At 43.1% G+C, this 19,459-nt stretch overlaps 1 protein-coding gene across 25 annotated transcripts in view; it reads left to right on the plus strand.

The window, feature by feature from the left end:
• Nucleotides 1–19,459, plus strand: part of LOC309506198 (uncharacterized protein) — a 317,689-nt gene that overhangs the window by 273,205 nt on the left and 25,025 nt on the right. For 24 of the 25 annotated variants that reach the window (XM_082179846.1, XM_082179835.1, XM_082179824.1 and 21 more), the window contains one exon: nt 1–1,055. This exon is cut by the window's left edge. The exons of the other annotated variant lie outside the window; for it this stretch is intronic. The gene's annotated coding sequence lies outside the window, so the exon portion shown is untranslated. Of the gene's footprint in view, nt 1,056–19,459 lie in introns of those variants that run through there. 25 annotated transcript variants of the gene reach the window in all.

The following is a 19,459-nucleotide window of genomic DNA, read 5'->3' on the forward strand; positions in this document are numbered from 1 at the left end:
AGACATACTTGTGTTCGTGCATGGATGAGGCCAGACTGTCAAATCTCACCTTGCTGTGTGTGGAGCGGGACATACATATTGACAAGGACAAAGTGTTTGGCAGATTTGCCACCATGAAGGAGAGGAGGATGAAGATTTAATAAGGGACCATGATATGTATATAGTTTTGTTAGATTTATTTGTTCTGGAGGATCGTTAAGCAGACAAGATGGTAAGAAAAAAATATCGTCTTTAAAAATGTATATTTTAGTTATGAATAAGTCACTCAGTCAGAATGTTATAAATCAGTTGTTTTTCTCAAAGTTTTCATCCCAGTTAAGTTTTCATGTAGCACCTGTAGCCTACATATGGAGCTGTAAACAAACTTTGTGTTCAATATATATAATAGTGCCATGTCAATTATATAATGTGGCACTGATTGAGCGCACTTGGCCTTTGTTCTTTGTTCGTCAATACAAACTTGTCAAAAAATTTGGTTTTATTTAACATATAAGCTTACTTGGCTCAACAAGTGACACATTATTACATATGCATTCATCAGATATTTTACGTTTTTTTAACGGTTTTAATTTTAAAATGAATTGGTGGCAGAGTGCCCCATGATGAAGCTCCGCCTCCACTGTACTGAGAGTCTAGCTCCGCCCCCCACTGTACTGAGAGTCTAGCTCTGCCCCTGTGCAGCAGCTCGAGTTCTTGCCTTGTTTGCCTTCGCTGACTGCATATGCAGGTGCTTTGAATTTTGAATGCTCTTTCTCTGCCATAATTTTACTCTTCGTAGGTTCCGCGCCTCTCTTGCACTCCTCAAATCAAACGGGTGCGCGCGCATATGGGCAGATCTTGAAGCAACAGGGGTGGTAGCCATGGTTGCGAGAGAGAGTGACAGTCGCCCAAACCAATCAATTGTTTCGTCCCGGATGGAAATAATGAGCTGTGTTTATTGCAGATTAAAAGGTCTACAGTCACTCGATTTTTATACTCTCTTTTTCAGAGCACTTACATTTTAATTATGTATTGGTATATAAAGACAGTTTAAACAAATTTGAAAAAAAGTTTTTTAGAAAAATCCTACCTTTAACCCCCTGAGGTCGGCGGTCGTTAAGCAGACAAGATGGTAAGAAAAAAATATCGTCTTTAAAAATGTATATTTTAGTTTTAGCGAGCTGGCGATACCAGCTCGCTCTTTTTTTTATCAGTGTAAAACAAACTCATAAATACTCTGTTGACTTTGATTTTCCATAGGAGTTTCATACATCAATCGATTCTGTTAAATGTGTATTCTTTTTGTGTATACTCACAATAAAAACAAAGTGTTGTGCTTTTTGCCAAATAAAGAAAAATAAACACGAAGCGAGTTCTGCCTTCTCTCTGCCAGTGAAGTCCATTCTGAAACGCGTCCGAAAATGAACAATAACTCAGCGAATACTCAGTCAAACAGGCATACAGACACACAGGCATGAAGCTTGAATTCTCTTCTTTTAAATTAAGTAATTTATATAAAAAACGTCTCGGTTACGTATGTAACCCTCGTTCCCTGAGTAGGGAACGGAGACGTTACGTCGGATGACGACGAATGGGGTTTCGCTTAGAAAGCCTATCATCTTCGAGTATATAAAACGAGCCAATGGCAAAGAAATGCCATGGGTCTGCGGAATTTGCATAGCGTAACTCCGCCCCACCCTAGGGGTATATAAGGAAGTACGCTGCAACATGCAGATATGTCTTCGCTGAGGAGCCGAGACTGAACTCAGGCGTTCCAGCGGTACAGCGGAAGTGGCAGGGAGACGTAACGTCTCCGTTCCCTACTCAGGGAACGAGGGTTACATACGTAACCGAGACGTTCCCTTTCGTTGTCACTCCGAGTTACGTCGGATGACGACGAATGGGGTTCCCAGTGTAATCACGCCACCTCCCGACTGTCTTCCAGTGCCCTGCGTAAGTGTGAGCTCCCTGTCGTGAGACTGGCACGGACGAAGGACTCCTACTTAACACAGGATTATACCAAGGTACACTGGGAAGCATATCTCAGTGGAAATATGCAATCATGCCCAACCCGAAGGGGGGGACTTGGAATACACATATGACCCCGGAGGGCTGCATATGGAGAACACTGGGGTATCCAGCCGCAGGTGGAATATTTCAACCCCAGGGGTGGCAAGGTGGCTTGCCAAGGGAAAGACACATGCTCAGAGAGGCTTACAGTGGAAATACACATGTGGGGGTCACCCAGAGGGGGAACCATGCACATGGAGGCACCTAGCCAAGCGCGAAAGCTGCCGGTGGCAACTCTGGCGATGACATCGTCAGTGCTGGAGGTGACTCAGGGCTTATGAGGCTCACCTGAGGAATAATCGCACGTATCCCATCCGTGGAGAGGAATGGCGAGCAAGCGAAGACACCTGAGCAGAATCTATTACCGGCTAGTTGAAGCGAGTACATGAGAAGAAACTGGCTCCACTCGGAGATTATAGAATCTCGCGAATGTGTTAGGTGTCGCCCAGCCTGCAGCTCTGCAGATGTCTGTTAGCGAGGCGCCATGCGCTAGAGCCCAAGAGGATGCCACACTCCGGGTGGAGTGGGCCGTCACACCAAGGGGGCATGGTCGACCTTGCTGCTGGTAAGCCAAAGCAATGGCGTCCACTATCCAGTGAGACAACCTTTGCTTGGAGAGAGCCTTTCCCTTCAGCTTCCCACCATGACAGACAAAGAGCTGGTCAGAGGTCCTGAAACACTGCGTTCTGTCTACGTAAGCACGGAGGGCGCGTACTGGACAGAGCAGTGCCAAGGCTGGGTCTGCCTCCTCCAAAGGCAGCGCTTGCAGGTTCACCACCTGATCTCGAAAGGGTGTGGTGGGAACCTTGGGCACATATCCAGGCCGGGGTCTCAGGATCACGTGAGAGTTAGCCGGCCCGAATTCCAGGCACGCTTCGTCAACCGAGAATGCCTGCAGGTCCCCTACCCTCTTGATAGAGGCCAATGCAACCAGGAGTGCTGTCTTCATAGACAGGAACTTAAGCTCCACTGATTGCAGAGGCTCAAAGGGAGCACTCTGCAGGGCAGTTAAAACCACTGAGAGGTCCCAAGAGGGAACGAGAGGAGGGCGAGGAGGATTCAGTCTCCTCGCTCCTCTCAGGAACCTGATGATCAGGTCGTGCTTTCCAAGGGACTTACCTTCGACTGCGTCGTGATGTGCGGCAATGGCGGCAACATACACTTTCAGGGTGGAGGGAGACAGCCTTCGCTCCAACCCTTCTTGCAGGAAGGAAAGCACGACACTGATCGGGCATTTCGTGGGTTCTTGATGTTTAGAAGAACACCAGTTGACGAAGAGGTTCCACTTCAACGCATAGACATGTCTCGTGGACGATGCTCTAGCGGAAGTGATGGTAGCCACCACCGCTGGTGGTAGGGTACTCAAACCTACCTCGTCCCGTCCAGGAGCCACACGTGGAGGTTCCAAAGATCGGGATGAGGGTGCCACAGGGTGCCCCGTCCCTGAGAAAGCAGGTCCTTCCTCAGAGGAATAGGCCAGGGAGGTGCTGTCGCGAGGAGTACTAGTTCTGGGAACCAGGTGCGGTTGGGCCAATACGGGGCAACCAATATCACCTGCTCCTCGTCCTCCCTGATCTTGCGCAAAGTCTGCGCAAGAAGGCTCACTGGGGGAAACGCATACTTGCATAGGCCCCGCGGCCAGCTGTGCGCCAGTGCATCCGTGCCGAGCGTGCCCTCGGTCAGGAAATAGAACAGGTCGCAATGGGACGAGTCGTGGGAGGCAAACAGATCTATCTGAACGTCCCCGAACTGATCCCAAATCAGCTGGACCGACTGGGGATGGAGTCTCCATTCTCCAGCGAGAGGCCGAAACCGAGACAGCTCGTCGGCCGCACGGTTCAGCTCTCCCGGGATATAAATGGCTCGAAGCGACCTCAGATGCTTCTGACTCCATATGAGGAGGTGGCGGGCGAGTTGCGACATACGGCGGGAGCGTAGACCACCTTGACGGTTGATGTACGCTACTGTGGCGGTATTGTCTGAACGGACTAGTACGTGTTGACCCCTGAGCAACGCCCGGAAGCGGTGCAGGGCAAGGCGTACAGCCAGCAACTCGAGGCAATTGACATGCCAAAGGCGTTGGGGACCTGTCCAGGAGCCCGCGGCAGCATGTCCATTGCACATGGCGCCCCAGCCCGTGGTGGAGGCATCCGTTGATACAACAACATGCCTGGAAGCTCGTTCTAAGGGCACTCCGGCCCGTAGAAAACTGAGGTTCGACCACGGGGTGAAGGTCTGACGGCAGGCCGGAGTCACTGGGACTCGGAGCGTGCCGTGTTGCCATGCCCACCTCGGGACTCGATCGCGAAGCCAAAGCTGAAGCGGTCTCATATGAAGCAACCCGAGCGGCGTTACTGCGGCTGCGGATGCCATATGCCCCAGGAGCCTCTGAAAGTGTTTCAGTGGGACCGCACTCTTGCCCTCGAACTGACGAAGGCAAGTCAGCAGTGATTGCGCGCGCTCGCTCGTAAGCTGCGCACACATGGCGACCGAGTCGATATCCATACCGAGAAAAGAGATCCTCTGCACGGGGCAGAGTTTGCTCTTCTCCCAGTTGACCCGAAGGCCCAGACGAGCTAGGTGCCGGAGCACTAGGTCCCTGTGTTCGCAAACCTGGTCTCGAGAGTGAGCTAGGATCAGCCAGTCGTCGAGATAATTCAGGATGCGAACCCCGTGTTCCCGAAGGGGAACAAGGGCTGCCTCGACGACCTTCGTAAAGACGCGAGGAGACAGGGCTAGCCCGAAAGGGAGAACCGCGTACTGGTATGCCTGCCCCTCGAAAGCAAACCGTAAGAACGGTCTGTGTCGAGGAAGAATGGAGACATGGAAGTAGGCGTCCTTCAGGTCGATCGCTGCAAACCAATCCTGCGGCCGTACACATTCGAAAATGCGTTTGGCCGTGAGCATCTTGAACGGCATCCTGTGAAGGGAGCGGTTCAAGACGCGCAGGTCCAGGATTGGTCGTAACCCACCGGTTTTCTTCGGTACAATGAAGTAAGGGCTGTAGAAGCCGGACCTCATTTCGGCTGGAGGGACAATCTCGATCGCACCCTTCGCCAGTAGGGTGGCGACCTCCGCTCTCATGACAGGGGCATTGCCACCGACCATTGTGAAGCGGACTCCCCTGAAACGGGGAGGAGATCGCGCGAACTGAATCGCGTAGCCGAGCCTGATGGTCCTCGCGACCCAGCGGGACAGTCTGGGAAGCTCTAACCAGGCTCCCAAAAACTGTACCAGCGGGGTCATGCGGACCACAGACGTACCCTCGGTGGTGCAGCGAGGCGGAATGACCGGCCCAGGCGTGGGTGGCATAGCGGCCCGGTGCGGGGGCACGGTCATTAGCCGCGTCCTGCCAGAGGATGCCAGGGGAGGACCAGCGTCCCACGGGGGCATGCTCTGGCAGGGGTCTGGCGACAGAGGGGGATGAGAGTGGCGAGGCCCGTGAGCGTCGCGCACTGCCATCCGAGAACTCTGTGTGCTCAGAGATGGGTATGTCAGTTCTGTTTTTAACCACTTTAGGGTGCTGCCCGTCGAGGGACGAGCAGCGGGGGTGGGAAAACCAAGGATTCTCCCCCGGCCCTCCACCGGGGGAAGGAGCGGCCCTGCTACCGTCTCCTGTACAGAACTGAGAGCCATCTCTGAGCAGCCCGTCTCAGGAGCGCCGCTTGGCCTGGCGTTTAGCGGGGCGCGGGGCTGGAGGGGGCTGTGACGCCTTCCTACGGTTTCCTCCACGAGGCGGCCCAGATGGAGGCTGCTGCTGGGGCCGTCCGGGAGGGGGAGGGGAACCGCGGGAGGGCGTCCACGGCGGCGAGCGGGCTGAGGCACCTGTGCCGACGGCTGGGGGGCAGCAGCGGGCCGTCGGGGCAGGACATGTTTGAGAGCCTCAGTCTGCTTCTGGGCAGTCGAGAACTGCTGGGCAAAGTCCTCGACTGCCCCGCCGAAGAGGCCAGCCTGGGATATGGGGGTGTCGAGGAACCGGGTTCGCTCGGCCTCCCGCATATCGGCCAGGTTGAGCCACAGATGTCTCTCCTGGACCACACAGGTGGACATCACCTGACCCAGGGAGCGTGCGGTCACCTTCGTCGCCCGGAGAGCGAGGTCGGTGGCGGCACGCAGCTCATCAAAGAGCCCTGGGTCAGTCCTCCCCTCGTGCATGTCACGCAACATCTGGGCCTGGTAGACCTGGAGTGTCGCCATGGCATGCAGTGAGGAGGCTGCCTGCCCCGCAGCTCTATAGGCCTTCGCCACAAGGGTGGAGGAGAACCTACAGGCCTTGGAGGGGTGCTTTGGGTCACCGCGGGAAGAAGCACTCTGGGGACATAACTGCATGGCCACAGAGCGTTCAACCTGGGGAACCCCAGTGTACCCTTTGACAGCCCCCTGATCGAGAGGAGGAAAGGCGGAGGAGGCCGTCGAGCGATCACGGGAAGACAGGGGTGCCTTCCAGGACCTCGAGACCTCCTCATGCACATCCGGGAAGAAAGGAATTGGGGTCGGGCGCTGACGAGGATCAGCGGCCGCACCCAAAAACCAATCGTCCAGCCGCGAGCGCACTGGACCGGGTGGCGGGGACCACTCGAGCCCAATGGCCGCGGCTGCCCGGGAAAGCATGGCCGTCAGCTCGGGATCAGACTCGGGCAGTGCTGGGACACCCGAAGGTGGCAGCACAGCCGAATCTTCCTCTCCCGAGGACTCCTGCCCACCTTGTGATGCAGCAATCGACATAGAATCTTCCTCTGGAGCGCCGAATGAGACCCGCGGCAAGTCAGAGGACTGTACAGCGGGCTCATTCGGACGACTCGCGGGTTGCACGGCGCTAGAGGACGGTGTGGAGCGTGGAATAGTCGGCGCTTTGTTCCACACCGTAACCCTCAGATCACCCTGGCCGCCAGCCGAAGTACCAGCCCTCTCGGAGCTGCTAGATCGGGGTGCGGATGAGGGGACTCTCACACGAAGATCATTGAGTCTCGATCGCAACCGTGCGATGGGCATGTTCCCGCAGTGGGAACATGACTCATCCACAAACGCTGCCCTAGCGTGCTCAATACCCAGACACACAAGACAGCGATTGTGCCCATCAGAGTCAGAAACTAGAAGACCGCAACCAGAAGCGCACGGGCGAGGCATCTTTAAAAAGACGTGCCGCGTGCAAGCTCTTTTAGAAAGGAGATTTTCTCCGCAAGTGTTGAAGCGACCAGGGAGATGAACACACAAACTCTGGCAAATCACTGCACAGATAAGCAGGGAATGTGCACTCGCTGGAACTCGCTGTCACACCAACACCTGGAGAGAGGCTCGTCTCGAAGAGAATAGAGAAAACTCAGAATTGGCTGTGGAGTGAAGTGAATCAACTTGGCTCCGAAGCGAAAACATATCTGCATGTTGCAGCGTACTTCCTTATATACCCCTAGGGTGGGGCGGAGTTACGCTATGCAAATTCCGCAGACCCATGGCATTTCTTTGCCATTGGCTCGTTTTATATACTCGAAGATGATAGGCTTTCTAAGCGAAACCCCATTCGTCGTCATCCGACGTAACTCGGAGTGACAACGAAAGGGAACAAATATTCTCATCTTGTGAAATCTGTATTAAAAGAGAGCGATTCCAGTCGAGCTCATCTCAGCTCATTACGTTTTAATCGGCCCCGCCCACGGAGAGCGCGCGCTATTCAAACGCAAATGACTGAGACGATCCTATACAAACTGTGAACGCCCACATATCAGCTCGAGAAAACACATCAAGTTTATTCAGATGATCAGTGTACTTGTCTACACTGTCTCGCAGCGCTGTGAGGAATAATAATAATGGAAAACGTACCTCAGAAGTGCTGGTATTTCGAGGAGCAACGGATGGAATACTGTAGTAAGTTTTTTTTCATTCTCAAGTAAATCGCGTTTCTGTGTGTGAATGAACGGCAGAGATGCGCTGTTTACCACAACTCGCAAAAACTTGCGTTTCTGTGTGTGAATGAATTATCTGCTTTTAGCAAACTATTTTGCTATACTGAGTAAAAATCGACTGAAATATGTTGAAATAAAATGTATTTGTATAAGCAACGTATTAAACTGCAAATTAACATTTATATTCCTTATAAACAAAAACGAAAGACCTATGTTACAGACAAATGAAAGACAACATTTCGTTGATTAGTTTTGGATAGATTACACATTTTTACTGTAAAATATCTGCCACCTCAAATAAGCTTTTGTTTGCCAATTTTTGCTAATATGTTAAATATAGTATGTTTTGTCAATGTAGGCTATATTCGAAGTAATGAATCCTTAACTTTGAAATATGTATGATAAAATGTATACTTTAGTTTTTACAAAGAAAGATTACCCTTCAATTGTTGTAATTGTAACCTTTTTAATAAAAAATATATATTTACAAGGTAGATGTAAACAAATTTTAAAAGGTAAATATAAGCCTTTTCTTTAAATCATTTTTATTGTGTTTTATTATTGACAAATTTGGGGAGAGGATACATATTCCAAAACTGAAAATACAGTATGAGAATTAACTGCACAATTACTAGACATGTTTTCCTTGGATATTATACAATTTGCAAGCACAATTTGTGGAAAAAAAATTGACATGCTTCCAACTGTGAACCAATTTGGTAGAATATATATATATATATATATATATTGTTCTTGCATTCTTTCTTGTGGCTATAGGTGACACACCTGAATGAATGGCTCATTAAGTATGCGGGCCCCATTGTCTCCTCAGGTGTGAATCACTACATATGCATGATGCTGTTGAATGGTTGACGCCCCTTGCGAATATTGCCTTTACAAACAAAAAGTGTTTTACAAGATTTAAATCAATGTATTGTGTTATGTGAATGATAAGGGCAGGATGATTTTCACATCATTTTGAAGAAAAAACTCTAGGCAACGACATCCATTAGTCAAAAGTCTTATTGTCACATATTTAGTATGTGTTTTGTGGCCTTATTTCAGAAACTTTAGTTTTTAGTTTTTTTCAATAACCATGCATAAACATTATTCTCTCAAAAATACAAACATGTACATGCATGTTGCTCACATATTATGGTTGCCCTGTTTGTGCTAAATAGAGTGTAATTATACCTTTGCCATTAATATGTTTATAAGCAACTGAAAAAAGCACAAATGTCAGGGCATGTCAGAACATCTCAAGGACCCCAAAAACCCCAAAACCCTCAGACCCCAGAGGGTTAACGCATTATAGTCCTTCACGTCTATAGCGATCTCAAAATTCTGGCCAGTTGACCAGTATTAACCCCCTGAGGTCGACGGTATCGCCGGCGATACCAGCTCGCTTTTTTTTAATCAGTGTAAAAGAAACTCATAAATACTCTGTTGACTTTGATTTTCCATAGGAGTTTCATACATCAATCGATTCTGTTAAATGTGTATTATTTTTGTGTATACTCACAATAAAAACAAAGTGTTGTGCTTTTTGCCAAATAAAGAAAAATAAACACGAAGCGAGTTCTGCCTTCTCTCTGCCAGTGTAGTCCATTCTGAAACGCGTCCGAAAATGAACTGTAGCTCAGCGAATACTCAGTCAAACAGACATACAGACACACAGGCATGAAGCTTGAATTCTCTTCTTTTAAATGAAGTAATTTATATAAAAAACAAATATTCTCATCTTGTGAAATCTGTATTAAAAGAGAGCGATTCCAGTCGACCTCATTACAGCTAATTCAGATGTAATGTGACACGCCCACGGAGAACGCGCGCTATTCAAACGCAAATGGCTGAGGCAATCCTGTGAACGCCCCCATATCAGCTCGAGAAAACACACAAGTTTATTTAGATCATTACTTGTTTACACCGTCTTGCAGCGCTGTGAGGAATAATACTAATGGAAAATGTCCCTCAGAAGTGCGGGTATATCGAGGAGCGAGCTGAGGAATACTAGTAAGTTTTTTCCTTCTCACGTGAATTTCTTCACGTGGGTTTCTGTTTATGAATGAATGAACGGCAGAGATGCGCGCTGTTTACCACAGCTGGCAAAGACAGTTTAAATTTAAATCGCGTGTGTGAATGAATGATGATGTTTTAGCAAACTGCATTGCTATACTGAGATAAGTAAAAATCGACTGAATGTTGAAATAAAATGTAGGCTATTTGTATAAGCAACGTATTAAACTGCAAATTAACAATATGCCCTAATATTTCATGAAAACAACGTAACAGTCAGACGAAATATGAAAGACAACATTTTGTTTAGTAGATTTGGGTACAGTTTTTACTGTAGAATATACTGCCACATCAAATAAGCTTTTGTTTAGCAATTTCTATATATAAAATACTATTTTTGTCAAAAATAAAGTCATCAACTAAGATGTTAGCTGTTCCAATGTTGACTATATTCAAACTAATGAATACATAGATAAAATGTAGGCCTATAATAATTTTTTTTACAAAGAAAGAGTACACTTGAAATATTGTTGAAATTGTAATTATTGTTGTAATTGTAACCGTTTTAATAAAATAGCAAAACATATTTACAAGATAGATGTAAGCAAAATCTTAAATGGTCAATATAAGTTTTCTTCTAAATATATCTTTTGTCCTTGCATTGTGGCTCAGTCAGTGTCACACCTGAATGAATGGCTAATTATGCAGAGTGGGTGGGACATTGTATTCTCAGGTGTAAACCACTCCTCGTTCACGCCCACCTCGCATATTGGCTTTCCAAGCAAAACCTGTTTTACATCAATTTAAATCAATGTATGGTTTTATGTGAACGATAAAGCAAGACTATTTTCACATAATTTTGTAGAAAAAACTATAGGCGAGGACATCCATTAGTCAAAAGTCTTATTGCCACATATTTAGTATGTGTTTTGTGGCCTTATTTCAAAAACTTTAATTTTTTGTTTTTTCGATAACCACGCATAAACATTATTCTCTCAAAAATGAAAACATGTACATACATGTGGCTCACATATTATTGTAGTCCTGTTTGTGCTATATAGAGTGAATTTACACCTTTGCCATTAATATGTTTATAAATAACTGAAAAAAGCACAAATGTCAGAGTATGTCAGAACACCCCCAGGGCCCAAAAAACCGCTCAGACTCCAGAGGGTTAAGCACCAAAACTTTGGAACAGTCTTCCTAACATTGTCCGGGAAGCAGACACACTCTGTCAGTTCAAAGCCAGACTAAAGACACATCTCTTTGACCTAGCATACACATAACACATTATAGACTTCTATAATTCAATGTTAGGCTGCATAGATTAGATTAGGACCTGTGCCTGGACACGACGACAGCGCAGTGCTGAAGTGTCCACTAGTCTCTCCCCTGTGAAGGCCTCATTCCCTTTACGTCTGTACAGATAAAACGTTGTCAAAATAGTTCTGGTTCACATAGCTACACTGTTAGAAATTTCTTGTAATTTGACAGGAAATTCCTGGCTAATAGTTGCCGTAAATTTACTGTAAACAGTATACAGGACTGTTATTGTAATACTTAATACAACATCCCTACTGTAATTAATTACAATAATTATGTAAATTTACGGGTATTTGCCAGGAATTTCCTGTAATTTCACAGGATAGAATACTGTAAATATTACAGCAAAATGTTATATTTACGGCAACTCAGTAGCCAGGAATTTCCTGTAATTTCACAGGACAAATCAATATACTGTAAAACATTACAAGTATAAATATTACAAGTAAAAAGCTGTCATTTTCCGTATTGGCCAATTAAAAACACAACAATGGTATATTTTCTTTTTTTTTATTAACAAACTGTGCAAAAATACATATTACAAAAGTATCCACTTTATCACACACAAACAAAATTTTACTTTTAAAGGGATACTCCACTTTTTTTGGAAATAGGCTCATTTTACAACTCCCCCAGAGTTAAACAGTTGAGTTTTACCGTTTTCGAATCCATTCAGCCGATCTCCGGGTCTTTAGAACAATGTCAGAGTTTTTGGTCCCATTGACTTCCATAGTATATATTTTTTCCTACTATGAAAGTCAATGGGACCAAGAAGAATGTCAGTAACCAGACAGTTTTTGGTCCCATTGACTTCCATAGTAGGAAAAAATATATACTATGGAAGTCAATGGGACCAAAAACTCTGACATTCTTCTAAAGACCCGGAGATCAGCTGAATGGATTCGAAAACGGTAAAACTCAACTGTTTAACTCTGGGGGAGTTGTAAAATGAGCCTATTTCCAAAAAAGTGGAGTATCCCTTTAATGAAGAAGCTCACTTCCAGACGTCCAGGCAGCCTATCGTCAGGGGGAACACGATGATATGGAACAAAGGTGTCCAGCCAGACTTGAACTGCATAGGGGAAGTTGTTCATGTTACTATCCCATCAACTCAAAGTCCAGTTTTCTTAGGAGGGTGCAAACAGGTGCGTTGAGCCTGTGTCTCTTCTCGGCTTTACTGCCCGTCTGGGAGTGGATTCCACAAAAAGCTCTGAAAACCGAGAGAGAGGAAAAAAGTTAGTTTTCATATCTGTTAAATAATGACAAATACTGTGTAAAAAACATAAGTAACCTACTTGCTCATAAAATAAAATGACTTTGATGTATTTATTTAACATTAACAACTTTAACCATACAATTTAATTTAATGAATTAATGAAAGTTGTAATGTTAAACTGTTGTCCGTCAGTCTCTTCTGTTTACACAAATGATGTCCTGCAGGGGAAAACCAACTCTACTATAGAACAGACACTTAACAGCAATAGGTGGGCCTCCATCCAACTTTTTAATGCACATTTTAACCATTTGGAAAAGAAATCCTGACTGGAAACGGTTAAAATTCACATAAAATATTCTAATGTGAACAAAAACTTCTATGTGGATTGACAAATTTGCATTTTTTGCAATTATATCAGGTGTTTCAAGTTGCCCTGTCAACCTTACGTTTTGATCCCACAGCTGTTCACGACTCCTAGGTGCGTGACCATTTATAATTCGCATAACAGAGTTGATTGAAATGCTCTCCAATTAGAGGGTTTTTTTGCCAAATTTTTACGAATGCGTTTAAAAGTTATGTTTTAATTGGATGGAAACCTATCTATTGACATCATTGCATAGAATATATCATAGAACCTAACAATACTGGTAATAAGGTAATAATTCATGGGACGTTACATATGAGAATGATGGATTCACTTTACAGTAAGGGGACATGAATTATCATGAATTCATGTATAAATTCATGCATGAATTATGCATTCATATCTCATGAATCATCAGGAACTAACATGAGTTCAACGTTTTCATTCATGACTTCATGGGTGAACAACACCTTAATTAAAACAATAACTAAGATGGGTAAATCATAATGAATTATGATTTATTACGCATGATCATGATGTTTTCTTTGTTCACAGTGTTTTCTTTGGTCCTTAGAAACACTGATGAACAATGTGCTAATGGTCGCATAACTGTGAACAAAGAAAAGCATCACGATTATGCGTAATAAATCATAATTCATGATGATATACTCATCTTAGTAAATTTTTTTATTAAGGTGTTGTTCACTCATGAAGTCATGAATGAAAAACGTTGAACTTGTGTTATTTCCTGATGATTCATGAGATATTAATGCATGAATGAATGCGTAATTCATGCATGAATTTATACATGAATTCATGATAATTAATGTACCCTTACCGTAAAGTGTTACCTCATTTTCTTTATTAGTGTGTAAACTAGGGATGTCAACGATTAATCGACTAATCGATTAATTGTCGATAATACATTTAATCGATACAACTTATCGATCATCGATTAAGCAGGTCTTCATGCGCGTGTGCGCTGCTCAACCGCGAAACATGTAAGCGAGCGCGCTGGAGTTATGTTTGGGACCATTTTACACCTTCATCATGACTATAAGTTTGCGTGTGCATTCGCAGGCTTTTGTTTTGTGCAAATGTAAGTTGTAATACTGTTTATTTTCTGTAGGCCTATCTATATCTGATTTATCTCATATTGGATGCATTTGGTTAAGAATTAACTCTGTAGTAAAGCGTCAGCTTCAGCGCGCGCAGCTCAAACGGCAGTGCACGACTAATAATGACTATTGGGACTGTAATATTACATGACATTATAAAGATTACAATATTGTAATAAAACATTGTGAATTATTTGGGTTTAGTTACCGTGTCGCGTTGCTCCAGGAAGACCGCGTCCACAACATGAGTAGTTCTGAATGAATGGCACGTAACTTAGTTCAAGTTCACTTGAGCATGAATTTGCGTCATTTTGTGCAGATATAATTTGTAATATTATGTTTATTTTGAATATATCTGATTAATCTCATATAGGATGCGTTTCTTTTAGATAAATAACGTGCTAGCAAAGTGCTCCAGTTTAACGGTAGCAAGCAGATTCATCCAGCGCGTGCAGTTGTTCCAGGAAGAGCGCGTCCACAACAGTCACACATTCTAAGCGCATATGAGGCGGCGTTGGTGACACGTTGTATTAGTAGTTATATTTGATTATTAAATAATTAATTTAATTATCAATCACATCTAAACATTTTACAATCCTACTAGCCCTCTATTTATATTTAAAACCATTCTAATTGATTTGGTGAGGAACATAGCGTTTTGAGCAGCATTTGCAGACCCTGTCATGCTGTCATAGCCACTGCAGTAGACGCATATCGCAGTATTAAGGCTAACGATTAATCGATTAATTGATCGTTAATTTAAACGACGATCGATCATGGGAATTTGTGAAAATTGACATCCCTAGTGTAAACAGTTTAAACATACCTTTGTATAAAGTCCCAGAGGCGTCTTTAGGATACTGCATGTTGAACACATAGTAAGCAGCGAAGGTTTCAGCCACTCCATTCAAAAGACTGATTTGGGCCCCATCACAACTGTTCCTTCTATGAACACTTGTTGCTATTAGTGTCTCTCCTGAAATGCATTAACACAATATGATAATAAAAGGTGAGTAAATCATGGGGTAATTTTCATTTAAAAGTGAACTACTCTATAAAATAATGGAAGAATATACCTTGCATAATTTAGCAAGGTGTGCTGGATAGGTCTCTCTCTCTCTCTCTCTCTGGATATCAGCAGCTGTGGCAGAGGGCTAGGCTAGGGAATAAAAAATGTAAACATTACCAAATGTATTACCAATTACACAAATACCAAATAAAAAATCTATTATTATTTTAGTCCATATAGTCTGCCAGGCAGCCACATGTAATTTGAGACAAACAAAATGGTTAACTTAATTTTAATACTACTGATAATTTGCTGCCTTTTCTGAAGACAAATAGAGCATTGAAAGCTTTTCAACAGAACCCAGGCTCCGGAAAAAATTATAATTTTATGACGATGCTGGTTGGATTTAGTTGCGCACGCACAGTTTATTTTAGATACAGACAGTTACATGACTGCTCTTCCAACCTGGTTTGCCAAGCACAAAGTAATGTTATAACATATGAGCATACCAGATGCTATATTCAGCTTATCTCACAGTTATAGCTGACTCACATAATTAAAGATACCAGCATTGTCGTTTAATTAAAACCCATATTTCAACTAAAATTTGCTTGTGTTTATTCAGTGACCGTAAAATCTACAAACTTCGTTTATGCTAGTGTGCAAACCACGGCTTCAAGACCCCCGATTACAAGACAGCAAAGCAGAAGTCCTAATAATGTTACGACAGCCTGTCCAGTAGCAAGTGTAATCAATGCAATAATAACCTGAGCTAACTGATCGGGCTAACGTTAATGCTTATTTTTAACAGTCTGGGCTAACGTTATTTGAGCTATCGTCATTGTGGTGGTTGTTTTCCATTAACGTTAGGCTACGTTACAAGCTCAGCTCTACTCGATTCTACTCACCATGTTTGTTTTTCCATTGAAAATAGTGCCGTGTATCTGCATGTGGTAACGTTACCATTTTCTTTATGGATTGAGTAACTTAAAGAAGACGCCGCTTCACCGCGGTCGGTTCAGGTTTATAACGTCGTTACCCGGGAGTGAGCGGGGCGAGTTGAGCTAACGTTATATCTAACATTACTCTAGCTAATGTTACTGAAATATACCAAGCGAAAAATTGTGAATATCTCGTACCTTGTAGCTGCATGTGGTAGCAGCTAACTTTTTTCCGTATGGGTTGAGTAAGAAGACGCCACTTCACCGCGGTCAGTTCATGGTGTTGTTTTACCGGGAGTGAGCGAGTCGAGTCGGGGCGAACGTCACAGAAGCTAATGTCACTGAAATAAAACCAAACGAAACAATCACCACTCATATGACCGGTATTAATATATCCATAGACTTATAAAAATAGATTTCATGTTAACGTTTCATACCTGAGATGTGTTCCTTCCAAAAGCTGCTTCTTCCAAAAGTGTTTGATTCTGGTGCCGTTGGCCACCGCGGTACCGCGCAATTTCAAAATTCAAATCGCAGCAATCCCACAATGCTATGCGGTGGCTGTAAAATAATGCTTCTACAGTGTAGTTACAACAAAATTACAGGACTGTCCATAAATTTCCCATCATGCATTTGTATTTACAATAAAAACATGAATACAATATGTTGTTGTAAATTTTATTGTAAAAATTACATCAATTGCTAACAGTGTACGCGGAAGCGATAAATAATTTGGTATTATACATTTTTATGGCCAGACAAGTCATTTGTTGAGGTCAATTTGTAAAGAAAGACTACACTCCTGTGCACATATATTTTCAAACGTGCATACATATAGACTAAACACTTAATACACATGTGCACGCCATCAGCGTTTACACCGGTTCACCCTGGAGCCTGTGTCAAGGTTTGTGTTCTCGAGCCGAATTCTCACCGACCTACGTCACTCTGTGGAAATATTTGCATAATTCTGCCCAAATGCACACGCAGAGAAAGAAGGCGTGGCTTCAGTTGTCAGTAGTGTTGTGGAGATTCTGTGTGTTTCTGTGCGAAAGCAAAAATCAGCACTTTATTTGGCCTTCCGAAAGTGGACGCAATTACGGATCAGTGGTTAAGATTTATTTACAACACTGTTCCAGAACAGTACAACCCCAAGGGCGTAGGTTTGGCCTCAGCTTTGGTGGGGACATCCCCCCCCCCCCCCCGGAATTCTTTTGTTGTAAGATACCAGTGCTTTAATGGCGATTTCAGACTGTTGGCAATACAGAATATCACAATACAGAAGTGAATCTACTTCATCTCATTATATTGTATCCTGACCCCAATACACCATCCTGTATTCTGTCCCAAAAGAGCTAGTATAACTGTATAATCTCAAAAATGCACTCTCAAAAAATAAAAACCTGAGACTGTGTAATGCTGAACAACCAAACGTTTTATTAACATAAATTATTATGAAAAATGTCTCAGATCCACTGTTTATGTTGACTGCAAGATTCTAAGTTAAGGTCAGCTAATTAACATTCAGTGACTTGCTAACGTAGCATTCTATCATGATAGCATGACTTCTATGTGTCTATCAGTGCTGCACAGCCTAATCAATACTCTTAACCTTAGTTGAAAGATTGCTGCTGCTAGGTTTAACTGTAACAACATGGTAACACATACTATCACCAATCAATACTATTTTCCACAGTAGAATCTGCATTTGAAAGCCTGGTCAGTCACTACTACTGCTAGTTTATTTGTGTGGCTAGTTATTTTGCCTACTTACACTCTGCTTTGTGAAAAAGCTTCGTATGTCCCCTTTCTTCTTCTTGGGTGGCATAGCTGATCTATCTACAAAGTACAAAAAGTGGCAAAAAACGGAATATTAAAATGTTTTACTCTGGCCTTTGTATGTGGCAGAGAGACAGCCCTGGTAACTTACCGTCGGCGTCGTCGACGCCACACACACACACACACACACACACACACACACACACACACACCACCCGCTCGCTGCCAGTGCAAGCACAAAAGTAGTCCCGGCCCGCGCGTGTAGCCTGTCAGATACACCGCCGCCAATCAAATTACGGCGTTTCTTGTACTGTCGTTGTTTTGGCCGTTGGAATCGATCCAAATAGCAGCGCAAAGATCCAAATAGCAGCGCAAAGGAGCTTGCTAAATATTGGTGGGGACAAATTTGTCATCTCAAAATATTGATTGGGACTAGTACCTAGCATCCCCCCCTAAACCTACGCCCATGCATGTGTGTGAAGCGTATTTTACGAAGGACAGTTTCCTGAACCTGAGAAAGTACAATAACGGCTGCTCCAACTTTGCTAGGGCAATCTGGCGCTTCTGAATCAGAGCCTGTAAGTATGTTTTATTATTTGTTAAAGTATTAGTATTGACTGTTCAAATGCAGAGTTTTGTGCAGTGTAGAGAAACACATTGTCGTTCTTACGATCAAAAGTGCAGAGATGGATTTAAGTTTACAGACTATGGCAAGCCGTTTTAACATTTAATCATTTAAACCGACTAGTCTCTATTTTCATGCTACTAGTACTTATTTTTTAGATACTAGTATCTATTCCATTAAGTACTAGTACTTATTCATTAGCTACTAGTGTCTATTCTTTAGGTACTAGTGCCTATTCTTTAGATACTAGTGCTTATTCTTTAGGTACTAGTACTTATTCAATAGATACTAGTACTTATTCATTAGATACTAGTACTTATTCATTAGATACTAGTACCTATTAAATAGATACTAGTACTTATTCATTAGATACTAGTACTTATTCATTAGATACTAGTACTTATTCAATAGATACTAGTACTTATTCAATAGATACTAGTACTTATTCAATAGATACTAGTACTTATTCATTAGATACTAGTACTTATTCATTAGATACTAGTACTTATTCAATAGATACTAGTACTTATTCATTAGATACTAGTACTTATTCAATAGATACTAGTACTTATTCAATAGATACTAGTACTTATTCATTAGATACTAGTACTTATTCATTAGATACTAGTACTTATTCATTAGATACTAGTACCTATTAAATAGATACTAGTACTTATTCATTAGATACTAGTACTTATTCATTAGATACTAGTTCTTATTTATTAGATACTAGTACTTATTCATTAGTTACTAGTACTTATTATTAGATACTAGTACTTATTCATTAGATACTAGTACCTATTAAATAGATACTAGTACTTATTCATTAGATACTAGTACCTATTAAATAGATACTAGTACTTATTCATTAGATACTAGTACTTATTCCAATAGTGACTAGTAACTATTCTTTTGTTACTAGTAACAAATAATTTTTTTTGCCATTGACTTCTATGGGGATCTGTCATTCAGATATCAACTATTCAGTTCTGACTAGTATGTATTCCAATTGTGACTAGTACATATATATTAGATACTAGTAGTTATTTATTAGGTACTAGTACTTATTTTTTAGATACTAGTAACTATTACTAGATACTAGTATGTATTCAATAAACA

The sequence above is a fragment of the Leuciscus leuciscus genome (assembly GCF_965113295.1).
Source record: "Leuciscus leuciscus genome assembly, chromosome: 9".
NCBI lineage: Eukaryota > Metazoa > Chordata > Actinopteri > Cypriniformes > Leuciscidae > Leuciscus > Leuciscus leuciscus.